Genomic DNA, 19,754 nt, shown 5'->3' with positions numbered 1-19,754 from the left:
TCAACTCGATTTAAACAATGGGTAAAACAAATTTCTTTAAAATGGTTTCATCTCAATTATCATAAATTTTGAAATGAAATTTGTCAATATGAAAAAATAGCATTCAACAACATACGATTACAAATGTAATACATGGCAGAGGCTAAGTGAAGAAGTATAAGGATTATAATCACTTTTCTAAACTTATAAGATCAAAAGTTGTGTTTCAGGCCTAGATATAATACACATTGTCTAAACTTATGAAAAAAAGAAAAATAACCATTCAATTTTTATATGTACAACTTGATGCCTAGGTGAAAGAACAAAGTTTCCAGAAGATTCAAGGTTCAATTAAAAAATACTAAACAACTCATGTATCTGGAACTCTTACCCAATAAGCATTCCAACCTCACAAAAACACTTGAAAAGATCACTCACCATTCTTCTCAGCATCCCATACACAAGCATAAAACCAAATTACTTTCTCACCCTCCTCACCCACTGCCAGTGTCCAACATTTTACAAAATAGATAACTTCCCAACACTAAATACACCTCAGACAATCAACTTCAAAGCAAACCACAAGGGAGATAGCAGTTGTTTGTAAAAACAGTTAGTTTTTTGAGAAAAATTTAGAAAAAACGTGTACAAAAAACACAAGTCACTCAGTACATTATGATTTGTCACAAAAGTAAAAGTTCTCTATAAAGTTAAAAAGACTGTAATTGGTAGTCTCCTCTCTAGTACCAAAGATTTGTTTATCATCTAATGCAAGGCACATAAAAAGAACACCATTTTAGCTATCAGAATAGCAAACAATAGAATAAACAAAAGGCAAACTTTTTCACTAATTTATAGACCTCAGCATCCCATTAAACTCCAATGAATAATTACCCATCCAAAATTAATCATCACCAGTTTAATGTTCTAATTTACCGAAAGACCACAATTGCAAAATAAGCTTATGCAAATGAATAAAAGGGAGAAGATACATTCGAAAATTTCACTATATTTTTTTAATCTCAGAATCGAAAGAAAAACTTATAACTAATTCATACGACCAGCAGGATTCAAAATTAGTTTGCAATAATACAAGCAAGCAATAAAAAACTACAAAAGGACTAACGTAAAACCCTGACCCTAGCCATCGAAACCATAAAGGATCCTTCCTTGGCGCTTTAGGTTGTAGATGACTTTCTTGACCGCGACGGTCTTGCGTCATGGATGCTTGTTGTAGGTAGCAACATCATTGATGACATTCTTGAGAAAGAGCTTGAGTACATACATATCTTCTTGTTGATGAGCTCGATAATGCACTTCACTCCCCAAGCAAGGTGACGGATGACAAGTTTGGTAATTTCTTCATATTGGTTCGGTTATTCTTGATTACTGAGGTCGATTGATCTTAGAAAAAATAGAGGAAAGATTAGAGTACATGTTTGGATGAGGGGACAGATATGAGTGACGGACGAGGGATTTTATAGAGGGTTTTGAAAATCTTAAAAATTTTGGTGCTTAAGGATAAAAGGTACAATCTTTACATCTCTTACCCACTTCTATATCTCCCCTAACTGCAAGGGCGGAGCTAGTGTATTGAGGGTGGTGTCAAATGACACCATGCTAAATCATACAATACAAAAGCTATGTCAACTAATTAAGCAAATTGACACCCCTAAATAATTTTAATTGTGAGTACTGATCCATTAATTTTTAATGGGCTGAACCTAAAAACAAAGTGACCCTATGAACCATTAACTTAAGTTGCCTAATTCACCAACAACTATTATCAATTTTGATAAAGATAAAAAAAGGTAGATAAGTTTACATTGAAAAGGATGTATTTAGTGTTATTTCAAATAAGACTATTAAGCAACAATTTCAAAATAGGAAGACATGTAGAAATCAATTGTAATTGTAATTAGTTAAATATCTTTTGTATCTAATGAAAATTCTCGATTATATTTAATGTACGAGAAAAATTGGTAATAATATATTTTAGTATATATTGTGATGCAACTATTTGAATTTCTGGCTTCATCGCTGCTTACTTGCCCCTCACCTCCCATACCATCAGAACTAACTGAACAAAATTTAAACAACCAAACAAACTAAATAGGTGAAAAGGGAGATAAGACATTATAATGTAGCCTTAAATTTTAGCCAACCTTTTTCTCAAAATATCCTCAACTTAAAATTAGATTTTTACGTGGAAACTGTGAGTAGAAAGTAATATAAAGAAAAAAGAGGATGCAAAATGAAAAATATATACTTTACAACTCAAAACAATGAAACATACGAAGTTTCAACTCTGCATGTTGGTTAAATGTAGTCCGTCTCTAATATTTCAACTTCAGCTATCCATTCGATACAACACTAGACAAATATCAGTAAGTCAATATGCTTGAAAATATTCAAATTGGCAAAACTCAAGCTTGTAAATTAAAGAAATAAATTGTATGTTATCTACCCGAGTACTTCTATCGTGAAGCCATACTCGTACCCGACGCTTCATGGGTACCTCTTGGATATAAATATGCGTTCATTTGTTTAGACATGTACTTAATCATATGAATATCTTTTAATTTAAAACACTTGTCATACACTTCTTCAATCGTTGGACATATATGGTACATTTTGCATTATCTTTTGAAGCTCGTTAAGATGTGGGTTGGGTTCATTTTAGCGCATGCCCAAATCCAAAATTATAATTTTTAAAAATTTGTTTTAATGTCTAGTTCAAAAAGAAGGGGTTTCCAATTTATAACAATCAACATAATAAAAGAAACTTAAAAATGTGATATGAATTATAATTCTAATAATACATGAATTGAAAAATAATAATGTCTCATGTAAATTATTAAATTCGATAGGTTTATGTAGCCATGTTCGTGTACCTTACATTTTACAAATTTTGTCTAGTCTCATACTTGCACCCATACCAGCACTCATTTCCATGCTACTTAGATTATAAGTTCTCGCTTTCTATACCACCAAATGATTGTTGGCAAACTATGATATGCCAGATGACTTTCTCTCTCTACCGTTATTTTCTCTAATTGCTACTCAAGAGATGAGTTTGATGCTCCGTCAATTTCCTCTTACCTCTTCTATATGCTCGATCCTTTCTCAAATAGTCTCTAATATATCTGACACCCTCCTTCACGCATTTTCACACCCTCTCTTATCGAGCATTATTCACATCCCATCACATCTCTATTTGATTTAATAGATTTTTCTTCATATTGCTGTTGAAGCTCTCCTATTAGGTCCGAGCAAATTTCAGTTAAAACTGAAAAAGCGATTGAACCTCCTGATTTTCGATAGTTCGTTCCGGTTTTGCAGCCTTTTCTGTTCGGGTCGGGTTAAAAATTGTTCAACTTGTTATAATTGAACGAACTGAATAATACTAAAAAACTCTCCATGATCATCAATAAAGTGTGTAGGGATTTGATAAGAGATAGTAGTTGGCATAAATTAACATTACCCACACACTCAATGTGGGTCTTGCCCACGTGACCATTTCCCTTCCCAATTCAAATGTAACTTATCATCTCCTACTCATCACATAAAGAATGGAGGCAACTATAAGCCATTAAATCTCTCAGTCATCCATATCTCTTTGCTCTCTTGCTCAACTTTGAACTTTTATTTTCTCAATTCTTCTTATATTTTCGCTTATTTAATATTTTTTTAATTATTATCTGCTCTAATGACTATGCCATTTGCTCTATTATTGTCGTCGTGGCAGCAATATCTTAGCTGCTTAGTAGTGTAGATTCATCGGAATCGAACTACAAACCAAACTGAATCGAAAATTCTCTGATTCAGTTCGGTGCTATTCAATGTTGATTTTTGGTTTGGTTCGATTCAGTAAAAAATTAGCAAAATAGACTGAACTGACCTTTTGCTCATCCCTATCTCCTATCATCTCCTTTACTAAGTGCGGAAATAAAATAGAATTGTGTGTGACTGAATGTTGAAATGATGAGATTGAGAATAGTGTTTGGTGAAAAAGGAAGTGAGTATAGGTTAGGGAGAGGGCATGAGTATGATTAAGGAAGGGGTCCCTTCTTTGATTTGTTTTTGGAATGGAATGATGATGGATAGATAATAGTATTTGGAGAGTGAGAGAATTGGTATGGATAAAGGAGGAGGCACGAGTATAATTGAGGAAGAGGACTCGTCTTTTGTTATGCTGTGCGTCTTGGTTGAAATTGATAAACTTTAATTGATCAAAAGTGGAGCACCCATTTCTAGAATGCCATCCTATGAATACCCTCTTATCAATATCAGAATATCTGGAAAAAATGTAATAAAAAGAATAATAGAGGATAGAAATGGTAAACATAATACAACCCATCCAGCTTTTGGATAATGTATTTTTTTGTTTCTTTGAATTTAAAAAATATTTCAAAAGAACTGTCTTTGCTTTCTTGGCTTATGGATCTTGGTCCCTTTGGAAGGAACATGGAATCAAGACATCATGAATTAGGAGATATTGGTTGACGGTCCTAATTGTTAAGAGATAAAAACTTCTTATTCAGCTAAATGTTGAGAGAAAGTCCAACTCTTCATTCCATGGAACATGTGTCTGAAATGAATGCCTAGTGGTTTCTCTCAATGAGTGTCTAGAGGTTTTTCTCAATTAAGAAGGACTTCGTATGCCACCACACAAAGCATGTTGGGGTTATGAAAGTTTGATCATTGTGCTAGATGCCAACATTGGTGGTGGTAGGATCACCTAGCCACTACAGCAGAACTTATTAGGAAGAACATAGAAGAGATGAACCCTTCTCATATGTGGTTCTTATGTGGTAGATGATGATCACTAGATCTATGTTAGGGCTTCAACTCCTAAGTTCAAGCTTTCTTCTTCTTTATAGCTTGAATGTGTTAGATTGCATAGGCTTTGTACTCGTTTAACTCCAAGTAGATCCAACATCTTATGCAAGTGTTGAATTGTTGGGAATTACCAAGTATTAAAATTGTGTTTTATCCATTTTGGCTTTGTATCGACCTTAGTTGTCTAATGTACCTTCTGCATTAGGATGGTTGTTTACTTGGGGCCTTGTGTTTTAGCCTCTTAATAAGCCAATTCTTTGTTTCAAGGATTTTCTTTGACGTATTAGGTGTAGGGTCGAATTGAACCTTAATCATTAAAGGATGCTAGCTAGCTAGATATCATTTTCCGAGGCCTTACACTGACTCTGAGTTAGGAAGGAATTATAAACCTTTGGTTATGGACTCTCTTCCGCAAAGCTCGCAAATTAAAGAAGGATAAGAAATCCTATATCCAGATAGTTTTCTTCAAAGCTTGGAAGCTAAGGAAGCGCCAAATATATAGTAAATATAAAAATCATTGTTACATTTATCATGAAGACATTCGCTGCAATTTTTCAAATATATCGTCTTATATTTTTATTTTTTTCTCAACTTTGTTTATTAATGATCTTGAGCTAGTGCGAACCTAGTATCTCACTGTTCGAGGAGATTTTCTATAATTGTGATATTTGCATGTTTCATATATGTAGACAATAATCTGGTAATTATATGGAAATATTTAATTTTTTCGTAAACTATTGGAAACATAAGAGTATGTTTAATTAATTGATTATTTACGTGGTAGAATGATTAATAACATGACTTTTTACATTAGTTTGTTTTTTTACATATTGCAAAAATTCCTACGAGGGCGCGGGGGGGGGGGTGAATAGGGTTAAAGCTAATCTAATCTGATTTTATGCTAATTTAAAAATTTATTGATTAATTAATTCTTGCAAGAGATATATAAATGAGTTATGAGCAAGAATATAAATTACAAGCAAAATAAACAAGATATAAGCAAGAGCACAAAATAAATGTACGCCAATGCAAACACAAATACAAGATATGATCACGGAGTTCGGTCAACCATTGATCTACATCTTCGCTCCTCATCTCGAGGAGATCTCCACTATTTTTTTAAAAAGTTCTATACACTCGGTTTTCAAGCTCACCGAAAACTTTCACAATCCACTCACAATGCAATCACACAAACTACAACCTCAAGCATTGGTCCTCACGTGTTGCCTCCTTCAAGTGCTCAGCTTTACTATCTCTCTCTAGGCTTTACTACCGACGTCATTTCTCTTGGTATCAACCACGTCCTCACCACACACTCCTCTCGGTGTAAATGTGTATTACAAAGTGATACTCTCAAATAAAGCTCAAATATAATAATTTATTCTCTAACAATGAATGAGAACACAATGAAGCTCACTCTCACTGAATCACTCACCACAATCCAACAATATATTGTATGAAATATAAAAAACTCAATAGGGATGTGAGTGATAAATGAGAACAATAAAATTCTAACTCAAATAAAACTAGTTAAGATATCAAATAATAAATAAGCTAGATAAAAGAGTTAGAAATCTTCTCTATAAACATAAGGAGCTGTAGAAATGATAATGAGGAAGAATTCTTCAGTTGAAATCAAAAGCCTCTTCTTGTGTAAAACTTCTCTTTTGAAACGAAACTTAAAACAATGCTTAAACACAAACTAAAACCTTCCAAAACTTGATTAAATAATTTTCTTGATAGATGGGAAGAGTTAGATGCAATAGGGTATTTATAACAACCTCAAACAACAACAAAAACCCAAGCAAAAGACCAAAAACCCACACAGAAACAAAACCAGAAACTAGCCGTCACTGTGCAACCGTTACTGTGCAACGACTATACTTGCGGTCGACTGTGGAGACAAAGTTGGTTGACCGCGAGAAACAGAAAAACAGAGCAAGCTCTCGGGAACTCAGCCAGTCGACCTTGGCGATCGACCGCGAAAGCTTGCCGGTCGACCGCGAGATCATTCCGGTCGACCGTAAGGCCCTGAGGAGCAGATTTAGGAATCTGCTCCTGGATGGTCGACCGTGACGGCTGACCGCAAACTGATACACAGAGTTTACAATTTTTGAATATGGTTTTTAACAAGTGATAAAAATAGTAAATGATATCCAAAAATTATGAAACTTTAGGAAACGTTTATAAACATAAAAATAAACATGTTTGAAAAGAAATTTTTAGAATTGTAATTTTTATTTGTAAAAAGTAATCGTTTTTGCAAAGTGTACATAATACATTTTTTTGATGAATCTTGAAAATGAAGTTTTGAAGGAAATCGTGCTATGTCTACATGCATAATACACAGCGGAAGACATGTATGTACAAAAATACTAAGCATGTAGAGAGCATGAAATATTCATATGGATCGTCTAATTAAATCTAACATGATCATTATTATTAAGTGAGCATACAAAAGTTAGAAAGTCATACTTTTGTAGCGTGATTCGATGGAAGATCGAATAACCCCTAGCTCTTGCTCCTTGTAGTAGAAAATCTCCTCGTAGTGGATCTCCAAGTCTTCAAGTGGGCTTGATAAAATGGGAGTCTTCTTAAGACACAAGGCAAGATATCCACCCCGGGGTTCTTAAAATCCTACTACTTCCTCTTGTTCAAAGATTGCTAAAGTTTAATAAGAGGAGAGCTCTCTTTTATTCTCTTATGGAAAAAACCACTTAGCCAATTTTTCATTAACCTTTCCATAAGAAAAAGAGCTCATATTTATAGAGTGAAATGTGTTCATGATATGAATGACTCATCCTATGAGTCATGCAATGAATCATCAAAAATTAATGATTAATCAAGTGAGTCATGCAATGTTACATCTTATGAATCATTACATTTCAAAACCATGTGCTAATAAACCATGTGCTCAAACCATACCACTAAGTGACTCATCTCATGACTCATTATACATGGTATGTGTATTTCATAAATAAGAATACCAAATTATTATCACTAATACAGTATTTCATAAATACGGTATATAGTATTATTCCAATCTTTAACTAATTAGTCACTATATGACCAAATAAATCAAGAGTTGACCAAAAGTCAACTGTTGACCAAAAAGTCAACTAGTTGACTAAAAGTTAACTTTATGGGAAAAATACTGGAATTCATTTCCTAAGCACATAGCATTCCGATTTTACCGATATACATAACCGTTTATGTGTATCCGGAAGAAATCATATATGCGTATCAATCATACGCATCACTCCATAAATTGTGTTTCATAGGATTCAAGTACGCGCTTGGTGTGACTCTAGGGCCCAACTTAAAAAACTCGGTAGTGGATCATATCCATAAGTACAACAGAGGTGCTAGCTACACATGAAGACCACCCGGGTATAAGTTGTGATAAAGGTCTGCAAGATGCTTATCCAATTTTATCAGGACCACTCAATGATAATACCGTACAGTCCGGTCTCTTCGTCAAACCATGTCAAACTATTGAGCCTAGGGTATGGCAAACTGTCAAACCCTAATAGCTTGATTAGTGTTTATTGATATTAAACTCATAACCTATAAGATCAAACTGACACTCAGTTTATCTTATTCACCTTGGCCAAGGATTTCCAGGCTATAGTTATATCAAACAATCTTATGACATCAACCCCTATACTGGGAGAGACGAATCCCTTCTTGGCATCTCAATATCTACTTATGTCTCGGGATGTACCCAACAAGAACCGTTATGCACAATTCAATAAGAACTGTGGTTAGGTAAAAGTCTAAATACATCTTTACTGACATATAAGATATTGCACTCATGCCTCAGGTCAAGAGACTACTATGTACTATATCACTTGAGAACTTCTATTTGACAGTTAAGTATATTACCAACTAGATGTTCTCGGCGAGTCGTTCAGTCAACTCATTCACTAATGAGTCACCTGTATACTGTATCTTGATGTCTCACATCAATGATCTAAGAGATTGATCATCTCCTTCAAAAGGAGAAATAAAGCATACACTAGTCTAAACCAAAGTGATGATGTCCTATCTCAACACTTCATCAACTAGGAACATTTTAGAATATACGTTACCGACTAATCAGATCTCTTCATTACGATCACTATCCGAAATGTCTGATAGTCTAGTATTTATTCTAAGGACATTATCTGTATTTTTAGAACATCAGATAAATATGACCAAAATAGCATACTATCATTTTGAACAAGGATGTTATATACATATAGGTCCTATTACAATATACAATAATTTCCTACAGGGCACCTATATCTAACAAACTCCCATTTGCACTAAGGCCAATTATTATAGTATCTAATACCCAATAGCTCAACAAGTTTCTCAAATTGTGAAAGAGCAATTGCCTTTGTGAATGGATCTGCTGTATTATCTTTTGTGTCTACTCTTTCAATCTTGATCTCCCGGTGATCAACTATCTCCCTGATCAAGTGATACTTCCTCAGAATGTGTCTGGACTTATGGTGAGATTGGGGTTCCTTTGTCAGAGCTATTGCAGCATTATTATCACAGTATAAAGGTACTGGATCTTTAATGGTGGGAACAACTTCCAGCTCTAAAAGGAACTTCCTCATCCAGACAGCTTCTTTAGCTGCATCATTAGCTGCAATGTATTCAGCTTCCATAGTCGAGTCTGCTACTGTATCCTGCTTGGAACTTTTCCAGCTGACAGTCCCTCTATTGAGGGTGAAAACATATCCTGATACAGACTTACTATCATCGATATCACTCTGAAAGCTTGAGTCGGAAAAAGCCTCTATTCGGAGTCACTTTTACCGTATATCAAAAATAACTCCTTAGTCCTTTTAAGGTACTTAAGTATATTCTTGACCGCTTTCCAGTGCTCTTCTCCATGATCAGATTGGTATCTACTTACCAAACTGAGTGAATAAGTGATATCTGGTCTAGTACATAACATGACATACATGATCGATCCTACTGCCGAGGCATAAGGAATTAGACTCATGCGTTTTCTCTCTTCATCAGTCTGGGGAGACATCTTTTTAGAGGGAGATTCCAGGAGATGCAGGTACAAAACCTTTCTTGGAATTTTCCATACTAAACCGTTTTAGCACTTTGCCAATGTATCTAGATTGCGATAATCCTAACATCATTTTAGATCTATCTCTATAGATCTGAATACCCAGTACACAGGATGCTTCACCTAAATCTTTCATGGAAAATCTTTTTGATAGCCAAATTTTAACCGCTTGTAATGACGGTATGTCATTACCGATTAAGAGTATATCGTCTACATATAAAATAAGAAACGATATAATACTCCCAATTATCCTTTTATACACACATGGTTCATCTGGATTTTTAATGAAACCAAACTAACCTAAAAATTAGTAGTAGCCCCCTAAAATTTAAAGTTTGCAATTAACACCCTCAAAGTTTTAAAAATTATAGAAACACTCTTAAAATTTTAAAATTATAAAAAACCATGAAATTTAAAAAATATTTTGATAGACTAAAATTTATTTTCATTGTCTAAATGAAAGTAATTGCATATAATTTTACTCATAAGTTAGAGTATGGAAAATACAGAGGTAGCATTAATTGATAGAAGACTAAATCACTTAAAATTGATAAAAAACTATAATATTATAGCTTAGCATTAATTGATTATATTTTATAAACATTATTCTCTAATGTTAGTAATATTCAAAGGGTAAAAAAATTCTTTGATGTTAATAATATCCACAGGGTGAAAAAATATAATGAGATACATATGGAGAGACAATTAAAAAAATTAGAGATATCCTTCAAAAGGATCTAGCTGTTTTCATTTAAAATAGAAAAGTGAACGATATAACCCAAAATTCATAAACTTACATGAATCACTTGAATTGATATTAACAAGAGACATATCTATCAAAGAAGCACCAACTGGTTTCCATTGGAGAATATATTAAACAACTTTTTCTAATCAAAAAGTATTTTTCAAAGAAGATACTAGAAATATTAGTAAGTTTTATAAAATTTTATATTTTATTCTTCAAATACTAAAGGAGCCATAAAATTATTATATAATTAGATATAGGTGACATTGCAATAGCATTTAACGTGAAGTTATTGATCAAGTATATTACGAGATATAACAAACAAGAGAAGAGAAGGAAAATCATTATAATTGACAAAAGGTATCCACATAATACTTATTTAAGAAGCCAAACAAAATGTGGAAAATCACTATAGTGGATAAAATATATACGCATGATACTTACTTATCATAGCTTAAGAAAAAAATAAAAATCGTTATTTTTTCTTTTTACTATATAGTGGCATGCCTCTACGTGTAACTTTATTTAAGAACATGGTTATGAAAAAATGATCAATTCTTTATGACATGATCAAAGATAAACCTATAATAGCATTATCTGATTTCATGATCCTTAAATATAAAGGTAACATATTTCATTACAAAAAATCTTATTAAAGACCACTAAACATAAAGTTCACCTTATATCTATCTCAAATTTGATGGGGACATGTGCACGTATATATCAACCCAATGATTCAACTAACTAAATAAATAAAAGAATGGTAAGTAAACCAAGCAAAATCCATATAACACAGTAAACAATAAATATTATATTTTTAAGCTATGTAGAGCTCATTCAGAACAAGTTATTAAGACAAAAGCATCTCCACCAAGGCTCTTTATAAATACAAAAAAAAAATTAACTTAGTGATATTATGCAAGCATTAAAACATTCGAAAGAGGTGTGATCTTAAAAAACTACTCTATAATTCACACAATTAAATCTAATTAAAATTTACTAATGTATAGATACGCTATTGCACATTTAAGGTAAAAATAACTACCAGTTATAGTAGATTTGAGATGTGACTTTATGCTTGCAAAGGCCGCAATAAGAAGGTGGATATAGATGTTAATAACGAGTGTCCAAATAATAAATATTGTAGAATCTCTGATGATTTAGAACATTACAAAGGTAAAACTGTTTAACGCGCTAGAAAGTCTTATTAGATGCACAACACAAGAATTCATTGCAAAGAAAAAATAGGTCAATCATAACTTAACTTAAATAATGAATTAGAAACACAAAAAAATTATCATATATATGAAATTAACATTTATTCTTATCAACATTTGTTGTCATTCAAATTACTTGTAAAGTTAGATGAGAAGATTAAAGATAAATGAGCCTAGAGAAAGATAATAGCACGAGAAATTCAGGTTCAGCCTAATGTCACAATTGACATAGATGATGAAGACACCACTCCAAAATAATCCTAGAAAAAGATAAAAGTGAAGAAAACTTGATCTCAGCTCAATTAAAAGTAAAACAGAAAAATCAAAGATAATATTTTCTTAATATTTTATAGAATAGACTAATTTTTGAGTAAATTTAGGAATATTTGGAAGAGATTTTCACAAATTTTAAGTATTTTTATATATTATTTTTGTGGACGTTTTATCATATAAAATTATAATAGAGTTAACATTAATATTTAGTTTATGGTTTTTAATGAAGTCTATCAATGAATAGGAATAAAATCTATATTCTCTTTTGTACTATTTTAGCCACTTTTAATCAATTGTATAGGCTTATTGGCTTTAATTATTCCTCTTGCTATTATAATGCTATTTTTCAGGTATTTTTTACTTTGGCGACACTATACTTCTCTAGGTAAAACTTTCTTTCATATCGATCCAAATAATATGAATTTTTAAATTGGCTTCACGTTAGTTTCATGTCAATTCAATTATCAATATGAAACATAAAATTGGGTGTAGCCCATTCAAACAAATATTAAAGAAGATATATAAGCACAATATTAATTTTAGAGACATAAGTGAGTAAAAACTATCAAATTGAAATCGAAGAATAAATTTTAGTAAGGAAATAAACTAAAAATAAATAATTATGGTATTTAACCACATGCAATACACGTGGATAAAAACTAGTATATATATATATATATATATATGTGTATATATATGTATATATGTGTATATATATGTATATATGTATATATGTGTATATATATATATATATATATATATATATATATATATATAATGAGGACGCCAACGCTAGTGATCCACTACACATCCACTCTACACTCTAGGTTTACAGGATTATATCACCCTCGTGGCATACGTCATCCGTCTCTCCTGCTCTGCGACCTCACTAGCTCGTACTTCTATGTCATATGAGATAGTTGTCTACCCTGGTGCTTCGAGCATTCGTCATAATCGCCAGCTACTTGTAGTCAAGACTAGCCTGGCCCGAAATCTTCAGATTATACCCTACAACACATCGATCTATCGTGTCCCGCTGGCAGTACCTGAATTCCTCCGAGCTCAGCAACCATCCGAGCCGTAACCTGCGCCATGTCTTACATAAGAGAGCATCTACCAACTCGGCAGCATACCGAGAATGACCAACAGATGGTACACAATAGTACCACTAGGACGCTCATCGAACTACTGATAGCTTCACCGCTCTACTACCAGCGCGCTCAGGTCATGCACCATCTACCAGCCGTCGCTAATCCGGGACATCCCTACTCACGTGTCACATCAAAGTTTCACTCTCTGGCAATCGAGGTACCTCAACTGGCGTTAAATTACGAAGAGAAAGTCCGTATCTGATACTCGAGGAGTTCTGTGCCACTTATAACACAGTCAGCCGGAGGATAAAAAAGAACGGACTTCTAATCGCCTGATCCGATGATCTTCTCAGGGTCATCACCCTGCATAACTACATCCTTAGAGGGATTGAAGTGAGACAGGATAGCCTACACCAAAAGAAGAACGTCCGTCAAAGCCTCAATCGATCGATAATGATAACGGCATCGCTAGCTAATTAATATCTATACTCAACTCCTTCCCCCCTCGAATTCACTGGGGGTCGGATGGTGAATTAAACAACTGTACTGCACTACCGCACTGCGCTGGACGTTGGTCCTGGCACAAAATAGGATGTTTGGTACCAAGCACAAATTTTGTGCTTGGTAGTGATGTGTCACATCTTCATCCACTCAATACCCATGTGAATTTGTTCCCACATTTGAATGAGTGGAGGGGGATTTGGCACCTCACTACCAAGCACAACTTTTTGTGCTTGGTACCAAGCATACCCATATTTCTAATATGAGAAAAATGGAGAAACTTGGTACCAAGTTGCTCCAAGCAACTTGGTAGTGATGTTGCCTAATCTTGTCCCTACATCTACATTAGAGTTGGTGAAGGGTGGTTGAGACTCTATCTTTGAGGTGTGACGTAGGGGCAAGATTAGGCCACATCACTATCAAGTTGTTTTAAACAACTTGGTACCAAGGTTCTCTATTTTTATATTTATATATATATATATATATATATATAATATACTGTGTAATATATATATATATACTAATATATATATATATATATATAATATATTATAATATTATATAATATATATAGTGTATATATATATTATATATACTTGTAATATATATATATATATTATATATATATATATATACTATATATATAATATATATACGTATATATATATATATAGACTTTCCATCCAACCTTAAGTGGATACCCGGGACCATAGCTCTGCTCCACCAATACTCTTCTATCCACACCATAATTCATATATACTACCAACAATCACTTCATCATCATCGCAGAGGATCCCTAGGAAACATCTAAACTGGTTACAGAAGTTTGGTGGATTCAACTTAAGTTACTACACAGTCTTTCTTATATATATATACTATACTAGTATATACTATACTATACCATAATATATATATATATATATATATATAATATATATAATATATATATATCCTGCACCTATATATATCATAATACCAAAATATGGGTATAGCTTGGTAGTGACCTGTGTCACATCTTCATCCACTCACTACCCATGTAATTTGTTTCCACATTTGAATGAGCTGGAGGAGATTTGCACCTGCACTACGCAAGCAACAACACTTTCTTGTGCATTGCTACCCGACAGCATCACCCATTATTTCTCTATACCTACTATGTAGTCGTTATATATACTCGTATGACTGTACTGTACTGTATTTTATACTACAGCTCATATATATACTATATACCTATATACGTACTATACACTATACTATATAATATAGTACTATAGTATAATATATATAGGTCACTCACTATATAACTATAAATATAAATATATACTATCACCTATACGAGAGAGAGAGAGAAGTAACGAACAAAACACTAACCCTTTCGGATTAGGAACCGCGTTCCCCTAAAGAATAGTTTAGACCCACTTATGGATCCAACCCCAATCAATTGGCGACCCCCATCAATTCACTCAACAAATTTGCATCATTGAGCTTCATCTTTAAAAACAAATCATAACACAAGAACACCTAGAAATTAAATTCAGATTATTCGCACATTCTCATCTTTAACAATCACTCTCATTTGTTAAAGAATTTATAAAATAAATCAACTAATCCAAATATGTTTTAATATATATATATATATATATATATATATATATATAGAGAGAGAGAGAGAGAGAGAGAGAGAAAACTGTGTATGCACTGCCAGCTCTCCGTTTTCGTGCGCTGCAGGGGTTTTTTCGAAAAAAAACCACCCGCGTTTAATCCCCTCCGTGACCTTATCTCTCTCTCTCATCAAATCTCTATCTTCTCCCCAAATCTCTCTCAAATCTGAGCATGAAATCGGAGATCTCCGGTCCCCCCGTCCTCGCCCCAAATCTAAGCCGCCGCGAGATCCCTCAGACCAAGCCCTCTTCATTTTCCTCTGAGCCGCTGCGAGTCCCCTCTGAGCCTCCGCGAGTTCCCTCTATGTGCTGCCAGTTGTTCGCCGCGAGTCCCCTCTGAGCCGCCGTGAATCCCCTCTGAGCCGTCGCGAGTCCAAATCATTTCTTTCTTCACCGCTGTTTATATCGCGAGACATCCGACTCTGGCATCAGGCTTCGATTCTACCACCGGAACTCGATTCGGAGGTAAGCTTACCGCTTTCCCTTCACCTTTTTTTCGTTCCAAAACCCTAACCCTAATCCATCGATTATGCCAAATTCTACAGAAAACTTTAATTCTTTCTTGGTGAAAAAAAAAACACGAGTCCCCCGGAGAATTACTTTTCCCTTTACTAATTCTTTGAGTTTTGATCATTTCCATGCGATAATTGTAAATTCGTATAGCTAAGGGCAAGGTATTGATTTGGCAAGCTCTCAACTTTGTTTTTGAGAATTGAGTCTTTGCTGTGAATTTGTTGTTGAATTAATTGCGTTGAAATTCTATTTGTGATAGTATATCAAATGATGATTGTGGATTGGAACGGGTTTGATTATATTAATCCTACTTTGGGGAATTATTAGTGACAGCCAGTTCATGATCTATTTCTTATGCTATCTAGTTGAGTATCCTAATTATGCTATCTAGTTGAGAAATGCAACTGATAAAGGGTGTAGCCTGCTTGTTTACATCTATTTCTTACACTGTGTAAGATCTGTTTGTAAGATCTATTTCTTACATTGGGGTTGGCAATATTGTATTTGGAAGAAACATCACCAGCTGTGAAGAGAAGACTAACTTATTAAAATCTTGGGCGTTAAGAGCAAAATTCAATAATGCGCTCGAGCTTGCATTTGATTCAGAAGAGAAGATGCAAAAACTAGATGATGTGCTATCAAATTTCATAGAATCACTTGAAGAAGAAGTTGGAGAAACTCAAGATCAAATAGTGGATATTCCTCAGATTTCCGTACCTATTTCACATACAATGGAGCACATTCCTCAGATTATAGTTCGTGATCCTGATAGACCTGCAAGGACTAAAGGTCGTCCACGCAATGCTACTAGAATCCAGTCAGGTTTAGAACAAGCACAAGAAAAAAAAAAAGGAAGAAACGCATATGTAGCAGATGTGGTGAACTCGAGCATTATAGAACCAGCTGTAAAGTCAACTTGCAAAGGTATAATTAATAATTTTTTAAATGTTTAGAAGTCATCGAGAAGATTTATTAACACCCTACTTTGTCATCAATCTAGCTACATTTCCAATTCTGACTAACTCCTAATAATTTGTTATGTAATTTGCAGCTAAACATATGCACGGGTGATGGATGATGAGGTTTGTTCATTGGGTACCCCAGTCCATGTACGTATGAAAAGATTTGTTCTCTTTTTTTTTTTGCTTTTCTGTATCAAACTATAAATTTCTCAATTCTTACTTCTATTGGTTCAAAATTTTGAATACTTGTGGCACAGGTTGTTGGAGCACAGGATGTTGGAGCATACTTTGACAAAATTAGATCAAAATCTTTTGCAGTTTACTCTATTGCAGAGAGCAAGATGTAACTTTGGTTGTAACTTTTTCTGTTTTGAAACATGAAAATGACTAATTTGTGAGAACACCTGGATATTGTGAAGATGTGGAGGCCACAACCCACGTGAGGAAAACAAAACCGCGTGATATCCTACAGGCCCACCCGATTAGCTCTTGTGCAACTATATAAATAGGTTATTAATCGGTCATTAGGGTTAAGCAGGGGAGGTTTTGATTTCTTTCTTTTGCGGCTGTGCACTTGTGCGGCTACAGGAGCAAGAGCGTGAGGAGGTTTGTCGGCTGCAAACTTTTCGGCTGCAGAACAGAAGCAAGCACGGAATTTTGTGGCGGCCATAGGAGTGCAAAGACAGAAGAAAAGTTGGGTTTTTGCATCCTTTTGTAGAGAGAGCTTTGTGAGGGATTTGAGAGTTTGTGTGAGGGTTTTATTTGTGAGATTCTTGTGTAAACCCTATTTGTATTCTCTCTCTCTATTAGTAAATCTCCCCCCTCCTTGCCCCGTGGACGTAGGCAATTTGCCGAACCACGTAAAAATTGATTGTACTGCTTTTGTGTGATTTGTAATAGCTTTTAGGATCCCTCGACAGGTCAGTCCTAGAACTGATGAGAGGAAGAGCCGATATCTCACTTGGTTGAGATATCCGCTTCAGATTAGATCTATTTGGAATCCGATCTAGGGTTCAGTTGGGTGGTTCCTAATTCTATCAAATTTGTTCTTTCTCTACAATTTGGAGTTAGTTCGCAATGGGAGAAGAAGGTGAAAGCAGCAAATCAATGGCGAGTACAATACAAGTTGGTTTTCAAAACACCAAAATTAGTGTGGTGAAATATGACGGAAAAATCAACTTTGGTTTGTGGATGAGCGACGTACAGGATGCGCTCAATGCTCAGAATTTGGAAGAGACCATCATGGTCCACGAGAGGCCACCTAAATATGAAGAGGCGGTATGGGAGAAAATGAATAGGAACGCTTGTGGGGTGATCAGGTCCTGTTTGGAACAGGAGCTGAAATATGATGTGATTGGGGTGACGTCTGCAATGAAGATGTGGGAAATTCTCAACAATAAGTACCTTACGAAGAGTGTTGAGAACCGATTGCACTTGCTGCGTAGGTTATTCAGATTCCAGATGTCCAGAGGCACCTCGCTTGCGGCTCATGTGAACAACTATACGAAGTTGTTGTCAGACTTGGCGAATGTTTTGTTGGGCTCCTTACCGGATGAGGAGTATGATACCTTCGTGCTCACTTTGTTGAACGGGAGATCTTCTATCAGCTATAGTGAAGTGACTAACGCATTGACCAACTATGATTTGAGGAGGAAGGACAAGGAGACTTCCCGTGCTAGCACTTCAGGCGAGGCCTTGTCGACGAGAGGTAGAAGCCCATATCCGAAAGGTGGTAACAGAGGGAGGTCAAAGTCTAGAGGCCGCCACCAATTAACAAAGAACCAATGTGCATTCTGCAAGGAGCAGGGACATTGGAAGAGAGACTGCCCGAAGCTCAAGGAGAAGGAGAATGGCAAGAAAAAGGGCCCGAAGGCCAATGAGGTGAATATTGCGAAAGGCGATGATTCCGATGATTTGTGCTTTTCTCTACTGATTACTCTGGAGGTGAACCATGTGGATGCATCAGATTGGATGCTTGATTCCGGCGCTACCTTTCATGTGACCCCTAGGCGAGATTGATTTGCATCTTTTGAGAAAGTCGACGGGGGCGTTGTTGTCATGGGAAATGATCAATCCTGTGGCGTTTGTGGCATAGGTACCGTGCGGATTAGAATGCATGATGGAGTAGTCCGTGAGTTGAAGGAGGTGAGATTTGTTCCTCAACTGAAGAAAAATCTTATCTCAGTTGGAGCTTTGGAGGCGAAGGGATTCAAGGTGACTTTCGAAAACGTTGTAGCGAATGTTACTAAGGGATCATTGGTGGTGATGAGGGGAGTCCGCAATCGGAATTTGTATTATCTGAAGGGAAGCACCGAGATTGGCCAGGTTGCTTCGGCTATTTCAGAAGCGGACATGAGCAGACTTTGGCATTATAGGTTGGGGCACACAGGTGAAAAGTCACTGCAGGCATTGTGCAAGAAGGGGCTATTGAAGGGAGCGAAGAGTGGGAAGATTGAGTTCTGTGAGCACTGTGTTCTTGGCAAGAAGACGAAGGTGAAGTTCGGGACTGCCATTCATCAGACGAGGGGCATCCTGGATTACGTGCTGGCAAGAAGACGAAGGTGAAGTTCGGGACTGCCATTCATCAGACGAGGGGCATCCTGGACTACGTGCACACAGATGTTTGGGGTCCTACCAAGACTGCATCACTTGGTGGTCGACATTGGTTCGTCACTTTTGTAGATGACTATTCTAGGCGTTGTTGGGTGTACACCATGACGAAGAAGAGTGAAGTCCTAGATTTGTTTGTGGAGTAGAAGAAGAGATTGGAACTGCAGACTAGGAGAAAGATCAAGACGTTGCGATCCGACAACGGTGGTGAGTATACTTCTGACCCCTTTCAGCAGCTATGTCGAGACGAGGGCATAGAGAGATACTTCACAGTTAGTCATACACC

The sequence above is a fragment of the Asparagus officinalis genome, chromosome 8 (genome assembly GCF_001876935.1).
Source record: "Asparagus officinalis chromosome 8, Aspof.V1, whole genome shotgun sequence".
In the NCBI taxonomy this organism is placed as follows: Eukaryota; Viridiplantae; Streptophyta; class Magnoliopsida; order Asparagales; family Asparagaceae; genus Asparagus; species Asparagus officinalis.
Note: the sequence above shows the minus strand (reverse complement) of the source record.